This window comes from Octodon degus, unplaced genomic scaffold (genome assembly GCF_000260255.1).
Source record: "Octodon degus isolate 3935 unplaced genomic scaffold, OctDeg1.0 scaffold00416, whole genome shotgun sequence".
Classification (NCBI taxonomy): Eukaryota; Metazoa; Chordata; class Mammalia; order Rodentia; family Octodontidae; genus Octodon; species Octodon degus.
This window is the reverse complement of record NW_004524992.1, coordinates 291,064-301,084: the sequence shown is the minus strand read 5'-3', so window position 1 is coordinate 301,084 and position 10,021 is coordinate 291,064. Positions and strand designations below refer to the sequence as shown.

The window sequence follows — 10,021 nt, the reverse complement described above, 5'->3', positions numbered from 1 at the left end:
TTTCTTGGTTTTGACACAGTGAACTATTATGACTGATTTGTAAATTTTTTCTTCATTTTTATTTTGGACAGTTTTTATTGTTATATTCAGTTATGTTTGTAAATAATTCATTTTCAATTTGCAATCTATTAAAAAAATTTTTAAAAACCCAGCTGTTCCTCTCCTGGGAATTTTCCCAGAGGATCTGAAAAACTCATACCATAGTGATATATGTGTGCCTACATTTATAGCAGCAGAATTTGTGATAGCCAGACCTTGAAAACAACCAAGTTGCCCATCACCTGAGGAATGGATAAAAATGATGTTGTAGTTATTATACAATGGAATATTACTCAGGTATGAAGAATGATAAACTCAAAGCCTTTATATTAAAGTGGATGTCACTTGAAGATATAATCATAAGTGAAATAAACCAGACACACATGTGTAAATATCATATAATTTCCCTAGTATAAGAACTCAAAAGAAGAAATACAAATAGAAAGGTATAATACAAGTAAGGAAATCAAGAACTCTAGGACTAACTAATTAAGAGAGGAAAAGGAGAAGAGCTAGGAAACATGACAATGTAAAGCCATACAGTCATATATAAAAGATGGGCAAGGCAATGATCATGAGAATCTGCAGAAGATTTTTGCATTTAGTAGTTAATTGGAAAGATTCTCACTCTGACTAACTATATATAATGACACCTGTGAACTAAGCAACTGCACTGAAGATGGCAATTTGTAATAGTAGGTTCATGCTTGGAGTGCCTGTCATTCTGGTTTTCTGAATACAGGCTGCTTGTCATGACATACCAGTTGCTGCTGAGCTGTCTCTTGGGTAGATGATTGTTCAAAAAGAAGGGGGTGGTGAATGAAGGCAGGAGATGGGAAAAGGAATGTTGTAGGACTGTCCTGCTTCAAGGTTGTATATGGTTAGATTTTTGGACTTATGTGTAAACATAAGAAGTATATAATTCTTTATGCCTATTGTAAAAATATATTCTAATTTTTAAATGTTTTTTCATCATATTCTGTAGGGACTTGAAGTTCAACATATCAATACTTAATGAAAAATACCTGTTCCATGTTATGCCTAAGATGTTTGATATTCAGACAGATAGTGAGGTTAAGCTTAACAGCCTAGGTTGTATGGTAAGAACAAGAACCTTCTCTTCTGGAGGGTTAACAACCTAAGTTTGCAGACCAAAATTAGAGAAAAAGGAGGGCTGCAAGGAAAGCCAACATTTTGGCTCTAGCCTTCCAAGGTCAATTAATACTCAGGACATATGAGAACTTGTACTGTATCATCTTGTAATTCAGTAGTGTCCCAAATTTTCTGATCAAGGAGATTATGGGGCCAAAGAGGAATGTGATCGATGATGTAGAGTGTGCCTAAGGAGGGTCACATGGAGAAAGAATATTCTCTCAGTCTTTCACAGAGAGCACATTGGCCAAGCAATGGCCGTGACTCATCCACATGGCTGACACAGGTTCTACAGTCTGAGGTACAGGATCTCAGGATAAAACATGAGCGGATTTCACTGACCTTATCATATCCAAAAGCTACAACTCTTGTTGTATAGGTCCTGCTTTATCTTGGTCTTAACCATCCAACAGAAAAGTATAAAAACAAAATATAAGAAGTAAAGCTATGCTGTTATGTTGAGCTGTAGGGGACTCAGGTCAAGAATTTCTGACATTGCAAGTGAAGCAGAAGACGCAATACTATTAGGGACTACTGGACTCTTTTAGAATATTTTGCTGAGTTGACACACCTATAATATTCAAATAACAGAACTAAACAAAAAGGGGATACAGTTGAATGTCCATTTTGTACCTATGCATTCAAAACGGTTAGGTTAGTCACATAGTTACAGTCTCTTAATGAGTAGACGGATTTGTTCTAATAGAGTTTGTAAATAGGATATCATGTCCGCACCTTGTACAGCAAATAACCACTAGGAAGAATGTATGCAATGTGTTAATTATTGAAACTATCCTACCAGTTTGGTTTGAATCTGTCTCATGGCTATTGTTCATCAATAAAATTATGTAAAAAAGAAGCAAAGAAAAAAAATAAGAATAAATTTAAACACATTAAAAATCTTCCTAACTCATCCTTGTATCTGTCATCAAACAAGACAGACACATCCTACGAAAACTATAGTTGTATATTTTTTATGGATTAAATGGAAAAACTTCAGCAAAATAGTATCAATTCAAATCCATAAACAGAAAATAATTATATACAATAACCAGCAAGTATTCACCTCAGAAGTGAAAGATGGATTTAACATCCAGAAATCAATATATACCATGTTCTAGTAGTCTATAATGCATCATGTAAAATAAAGGACCAAAACTATATGATCATTTCAATAACTACAGAAAAAGAGAATATCTAACAACATCCAACATGCATTCAAGACAAAAAAGGCTAAACCATCCAGCAAAAGAGATCTTTCCCAACTTGAGAAAGAACATCTTTAAAATCCACACAAATAGTACCATATTTATTTATTTATTTCAATTATTTTATTGAGGAACAAATAGCAATGACACAATTTCAAAACCAACTAGTAGGGCAGTTTCAATAATTAATACATTGCATATTGTTGTCTTCTTAGTGGTTATTCATAGTACAAGATGCAGACATGATATTCTATCCAAATACCATTAGTACAAATCTTTCTTCTCATTGAATTAAGTAGCTGTATATCTATCCTATTTTGTATATACAGATACAAAATGGCCCTTCATTTGTATCCCCTTTTTTGTTTAGTTTTGTCACAGATGGGTATTCCATTCTCATTTAAATATTGTAGGTGTATGAATTAAGCAAAATATTCCAATATAGTCCAGTAGTCCATAATAGTAGTGGGTTATCCATAGGACTAGCAATGTCAAAAGTTATTGACTTGAGCCTTTTACAGCTCAGCATATTAATATGGCTTTACTTTTTGTACCTCATTTTTATACTTTTCTGCTGAATGGCTAAGACCAAGATAAAGCAAGACCTATATAAGAAGAAATGTAACTTTTGTATCTGATTAGGTCAGTCAAATCCCCTCAGGATTTACCCTGAAATTCTGTACCTCAGACTGTAGATCCTTTGTCAGTGTCAGCCATGTGGATTAGTCATGGCCATTGCTTGACAAATTTGCTCTCTGTGAAAGCCTGAGAGAATGTTTTCTCTCCATGTGACTCTCCTTAGGCACACTCTATATCATTGATCACTTTCCTTCTTGGCCCCATAATCTCCTTGATCAGAAAATTTGGGACACTAGTGACTTACGTGAAGTTACAGAACAAGGTCTCATATGTCCTGAGTCCTCACTGACCTTGAAAGGCTAGGGCCAAAATGTTGGCTGTCCTTGCAGCCCTTCCTTTTCAATAATTTTTGGTCTGCACACTTAAGCGCTAACCCTGCAGAAAAGAAGCTTATTATTATTACCCTACAACATATGCAGTTGAGTTTAACCACACTATATGTCTGAATATCAAACACATTAGACATAGCATGGAACAGGTATTTTCCATGAAGTATTGATATGTTAAACTTTCAGTCCCCACAGAATATTAAGAAAAACAAATTTTATATAGAGAAAAATTTTTAAAAATAGGAATAAATAATTACATACTTTTACACTGAAATTTAGAAATCTAACCATATACAGCATAATTGTACAATTTTTAATGTTGAAAATTTGAATGCTTTCCCCTAAGATCCAGAATAAAAGGAAGATGCTCATTCTTATCACTCTATTTAGCATTATTTTAGCATTATAATGACTCTAGCTGGAAGAATTAGGCAAGAAAAAGAAATAAAATATACTTATATTAAGGAGAAAAAGAACACTGTCTTTGCTGCATACCACCACACACCACAATACTATATCAACAATAATTCTATCCAGCAATGCCACTAGATGTAAATCCATATACAACAGTCATTTGTACTTCTCTATAATTTGAAAGAGAAATCAAGATATGATCATAAAACTATTTTATAATATCAGCAAAAAGAATAAAATATTTACGAATAAATTTAACAAAAGATGGGAAAGTCTTCCACACTGAAAATTACAAAACAATGCTGAGAAGGGACGGCCAAACAGCTCAGTAGATTAAAGCGCCTGCAAGCAAGCACAGGGGTCAGGGGTTTGATCCCTGGGCCTGCCGTGCTGGCTCCACCCCCTGGGCATGCTGAGATGCAATTGAGACTGGGAGTGGTGGTGCACGCCTGTAATCCCAGCTCTTGGGAGGTTGTAAACAGTTGGGTCACTCCGAGTTCAATCTAGTAGTGAGACCCTGAACACCCTGTAGACCCTTCCCTAAAATACAAAAAAAAAAAAAAAAAAAAAAAAAAAAAAACACTGAGAAAAATTAACAAAGATCAATAAATGGAAAAGCATTTCAAGTTCAGGATTGAAAATTTCAATTTTTGGGGATGTATTTAATACAGGGTCTACAAGGTCTTACTACACAGATCAGACTCATAGTAATTGTGCCATCACACCCAGTCTCACTCGCCGTCTTAGCACCCCAAGGTTAGGGCCGGCACGGCATGCCAGAGATTGAACTCCCATCACTGTGCCTGCCTAAGCAAGTGCTTTAGTCTGCTGAGTTATCTGGCCAGCCCTTCAGTATTTTTTAAATAGCAGTTCTCCTAAAATTTATGAATGTGTTTAATAAAATTTCAACCAAAATGAAAGCATGGTAATTCATAGAAATTGACAAATTGAACCTAATATTTACATGGAGCTGTAAAGAACTCAGGCTACAGGCTGGTGAGATAGCTCAGAGGCATAAGCACCTACCTGGCAAGCACAGTGGGCCCCAGTTTGATCACCAGCCCCGCATGCCTTGCCAGGCCTGGAACCTTGGGTTTGCCTTCTCAGTCCTGGAACCTCGGAACCCCAGGCATGCCATGCTGGCTCCAGAATGGCCCCAGAACCAGATATGGTGGCCCCAGAGAGACAAGAAGATTCCTGCGAGTTGGCAACCAGCCTGCCGGCTACAAAAGTGAACATAAGACCAGCTCAAAATAGAATTCAGGATAGACAAAAACGTTTGAAAAAAAATTCAAGGACCCACAATTCCAATGTAAATATTTACAACAAAATTCCAATATGCAAGATAGTACGGGACTAGCACAAGAGCAGGATTATAGACTAATGGAACACAAATGAAGTTGACACATAAACCTTTAAGTGCTTTTCAAAGAAGGACCCAAGGCAATTCAGTAGAAAAAAGAACTTTTTTTTTCAATGAATGGTGATGGGAAAATAAAATAATCATGTACAAAAAAGATGAATTTAAAATTTATCTTATACAAAAATAACTATAAATGTATTCAAAACAGAAATGAAAGTGATAACAGTCTAAAACTTCGAGAACAGGAGAAAACCTTCAATTTTTGCTTAACCTTGAGTTAAGCAAAAAAAAAAAAAAAAGAAGAAGAAAGATAAACTAGGCTTCATAAAAATTCAAAATGAAAATGCCATACACTGGAAGAAAATATCTTCAAATCATTTATCTGATAAAGGATTAGCATTTAGGACAGTTTGAAAAATGAATAAACATAATAGAGTTATAATATGACCAAGCAATTAAATTTCTAGTTATCTATGCAAGAAAATGGAAACATATGCCCTCCCAAAGAACTGTGCACATTCATAGAATTATAATCACAAAAGAGGAGACAATCCAAATATCTGTCAACTGATGAATATATTAGAAAATGTCCTTACATACACTTGAGTATTAGTCATCCATAAAAATAAAGTACTGATTCCAGCTATAACACACACCAAAGAACCTGGACACAAAAGGCCACGTATTGTATGATTCTATTTCTATGAAATGTCTAGAATAGGTAAATCCACAGAAACAGAAAGTAGATTAGGGGTTGCCTTGTTCCAGGCATGTTAATAAGGATGGACAGCAAATAGACAAAGAAGATGGCATTGAGATACTGGAAATGTCTAGCAGGGGTTTTAGGAATGGTTGCACCACTTGGTAAATTTACTAAACATCCTTGTGGTGCACTCTTAAAACACGATCATTTTATGATGTATAACTGCTATCTCAATTTAAAAAAATTTGAACCAAAGGCCCAAAGGGGAAAAAAAAGAGAAATCTCCTCCCCTTGATAATTTTTAGGGGTCATACAGAGGTCATTAGTCTGTTGGCTGATGTTATGGCAGTGGTGGCGGTAAGGGCTGAGAGTCAGGCAATTATTTGGTATTTTAAAGTAAAAATTAACACAAAGATTGCTGGCTTGAAACTTGGAGTAGTGGGAGCTGAGGACTGGATGATATTTTAAAATATTCAGGATGTGGAAGTGATAGGACTTTATACTACTTAGATACAGGGAGGGGTGGAGAGTGAAGACACCTTCTACTGACCATGCCTAAGGTTGCACTCCTATTGTCCACCCAAACATGTGGCGCTCCACTGTGCTCTCCATTGCAATGAGAGGACCAGCATCATGGCACAGACAAGGCATTCACTGATTGTCATTAGAGTGAAAAAGTATGAGGAAGAGAACAATGATAGATGAACAGGTTATAAAACATGGCTAAACAAAGCAGCCACCAGATCCTGCCAAACAACCAGTCCTAAACTCACCCCTAAAGGTCTGTTCAACAGATGTCCAGCACAATTTCCCTCAGACTACTTGAGAAATCATCAGGTCCCTCCCTCACCCCGAAACACCCATGTTTATGTCAGGTACGCCTTGCCTAGAACCTGCAAGTGTGGCACAGGCTGGGCTTCCCACCTCTAATCCTGAAAATCAACACAGGACAATGACAGGCTCATAAACAGCCCAAATGATCATGGAAGATATTTGGTGTTACTGAAAGAGGGTGATGACATTGCCCAACTGGTGTATCTATGTTCAGTTTGTCTCCAGGCAGGAAGAGACTCGTACCACCAAAGAGGTTACTGATCATACCCCCACCCCACCTAATCTCTGGCAGGCAGAAAACAGCTGACAGGAACACCTTAGAGATTCAGTGAACAGTTTGGATAGTTCACTACTGTTCTCTGTGTTGACAGGCAGAGATACCAAGCTACTTGTGGCTCCTGATACAGACATCAAAGCAGTATGTCCCAGCTCACACATCCAAGAAATAAAAAAAACTAGGAGGGGTGCACTAAAGAAGGCCCCAGACTCTAGCACTGCAGTGAACATTCCTTTCATCATATTGGTTATGAGACAAAGTATAGTGTTAAATATTGTGGTAAAGCCATATTGACTTCTTTTGGTTGTTGTAAAAGTACTTTGTATACTATATAGTTGTCATTATCCTTAGCACTTAGTGAAGAATTGGAAATTGAAGTTAACATTATAGTGTTGGTTTATATTGTTTAAATAGTGTCTTTAGTTAACTAATATAAAACCAACTGTACATAATTTTTAATCTAGTGTATACTGACAGATCAATAACAAGCTAAGAAACAACTGTATAAGACCACTGTTTGAGAGTGGATTATGGACATATTTCTAAGTATGAGAGCTCAAGTTTTCTTTCCAGTGATTAGTTATACAATGACTCAACTCTTTTATCATGAGACATTTATTAACTGTATACTGTACTTTGTTCATTCAACACAGAACATTTGTGCAATTCTTTAGTTAAAATCCTTAATTGTAAAGCATTCAGAACATTATTCAGAGTTGACATTCAATCAAAGAATTTAATAAGTGTTGTTTGCAATAGCATTAAAAGGCTCTTCAGAGTTGTTTTCTCAGCAGAGGATTTCCTAGCCTAGATTCTTATTCCCTACTCTTTCACTTCCTATGCAGCCTTGCTCTGGAGGGACAGAAAAAGGGTAAAATCTGGTCAGAGTATCAGTGGATACGAGAACGAAATAAATCAGTGCTGCAAAACTCTTGTAAAACACGATTTATCCTTTTATTCCATGGCTGAGCAAAGTGAGGCACAGAGAGGGTACAGACTAGATGAAATATAGAAACCAAGTGAGTGACGCATGCAGGAGTGAAAAGTCCGACAGTGCTTGAAACAATGTACACTGCATGTCAGTCCCCACACTAGCCTGTTACAGGTCTTCCCTAGCGTCAGGCCCATCTAGCCCTACACTGATCTCTAGATGGATCCTGTCGTGCAAAAGGCACAAACTGTGACAACAGCCCGCCTCCACTGCACCAGGCCCCAAAAAACGAGAGCCTTGGCAAACCCATCCATCCCACACACCCAGGACTCTTCCGCGACTCATGGGGCGGCACCTACCTGTGCCGAGTCACGACTCCCAACTCTGCAAAGACCGCGGCAGAAACTGAAGCAAGGAAAGCCTGGAGGTGTAACGCAGCGAGGCCTTTGCTTTCTCCACCCAAACAGTGGAGTTTGTGCTCCCCTCCCCCATGCCTGTTTGGGCTTGGCTGGGAACCTGGAGGCCCCGCCCTGCTCCTTCCGGGTTTATTGAGTGGACGCCTAGCTTGCCTAATGCTTATCCTGCTACGGAGGCTTCTTAAAGATTCCGACCTAAAATGATTTGGTCAGCGAGATGCAATACTTAGTGACCCTCATTGAACAGATTGGAATCACAGGCTCAGGGAAGAGAAAAGACAGGCCTGTAATGCTACACTGCGTGTAAAACCTTGTCTGCCATCTCAGTGAGCCTCTGGAGTCTCCCTATTATTTTCTATTTACGATGGCCTATTGAGGTTTGCTAGCACTAAAATTGCTTCAAGACCTGTCCACCACTTTCTAGAAGTTAATTACATCGTGTAACACTTGAATTCAAGATCCAGGTGCAGTATTAATATTAAAAGGATATAAACCATTAAGAATGAGCATTTTATATATGTAAAAAGATGTACTGAAATATGTGCCATCGAAATTAAAGGCAAAAGAAAAATATTGAGAGCAAAAATAAGGAAGAAAACATGCACAGATATTGAAAGCAGGAAATTGTACAGTACTGTAGCTGTTAGAGATGAAAAGTGTTGCTCTAATCTCAAAAACATAATAAAGAAATTGGTTTGTAGAGATCATAATAGAAGAAGGAAAATCTTCTGCTCTGAAGAGCCTTTATTATTACTTCACATGCTTAACACAGGATCCTCTCTGCCAAGGGTGCTCTTCCCACACTTTTATTTAGAATATTGCTGTTTATCATTTTTACTCAGTTTACATGTTACTTTCCTCTGCCATTCATTTTCTGTCATTCCCAGAGAAACTTGTATTCTCGTTTTCCATAGATCTAATATCCTCATTGGATCTAGTACATGCCTTAAGTATACTACTTATTCTGGATTATAATTTCACCTTTAGCATGTTTCTGCCTTCCAGTGAACACATGCCTTACTGAGAGAGCAAAATTTCTATTTCTCATATTTATTTTCCAGCCATAGTGTGTAATTTATAGATATTTAGTGAATATTTACTAAGAATTGCCTAGAACAGTAAGTAGACAAACTGTTATAGCCAGAGCATGAGTTGGTGTTAAGAGGAATAAATGAATAATAGGAGCCTAGATTTTATCTGAAAGGTGTTCATTATTGCAATAAACATTAATAAGTGCCTATTATATGTCATATTTTATAAATAAGCCCTTAATAAAAATGATACACAAGGGGCTGGGGATATAGCTCAGTGGCTTAAGCGCTTGCCTGGCAAGTGCAAGGTCCTGTGTTCAATCCCTGGTATTGCCAAAACTAAAAAATAAAATAAAAAACGATACACAAAAAACAGATATAGTATATAACCTTATATTTAAATAAGAAGTAGGAGTTGGCCAGGTAAATAGGAAAAGGAAGAATGCTCCAGACTGCTCGAACAGCATAATCCAACATCCAGTGATAAGGAGCATGACAGTATCAATTGGAGTGAATGATATTAGAGTACCCAGAAAAAAACAAGAGATTGATAAAGCATGTTTGTTGTCAGAAAAAAAGCCACTTGTCTTAGTAAGAGTAATCAATCATTAAAATTGTATTATTTGCCAAACACTGCTAAATGTTTTATACTGAATATTTAAGGCAGATAATATTATTATCCCTA

The 10,021-nt window shown here is 37.0% G+C and overlaps 1 protein-coding gene across 1 annotated transcript in view; it reads right to left on the bottom strand.

The window, feature by feature from the left end:
* Tmlhe (trimethyllysine hydroxylase, epsilon) overlaps positions 1–8,383 on the bottom strand; it is a 171,814-nt gene extending 163,431 nt beyond the window's left edge. The window contains exon 1 of the mRNA XM_023708618.1: positions 8,249–8,383. The gene's annotated coding sequence lies outside the window, so the exon portion shown is untranslated. The remainder of the gene's footprint in view (positions 1–8,248) is intronic.
* Positions 8,384–10,021: the final 1,638 nt, after the last annotated feature.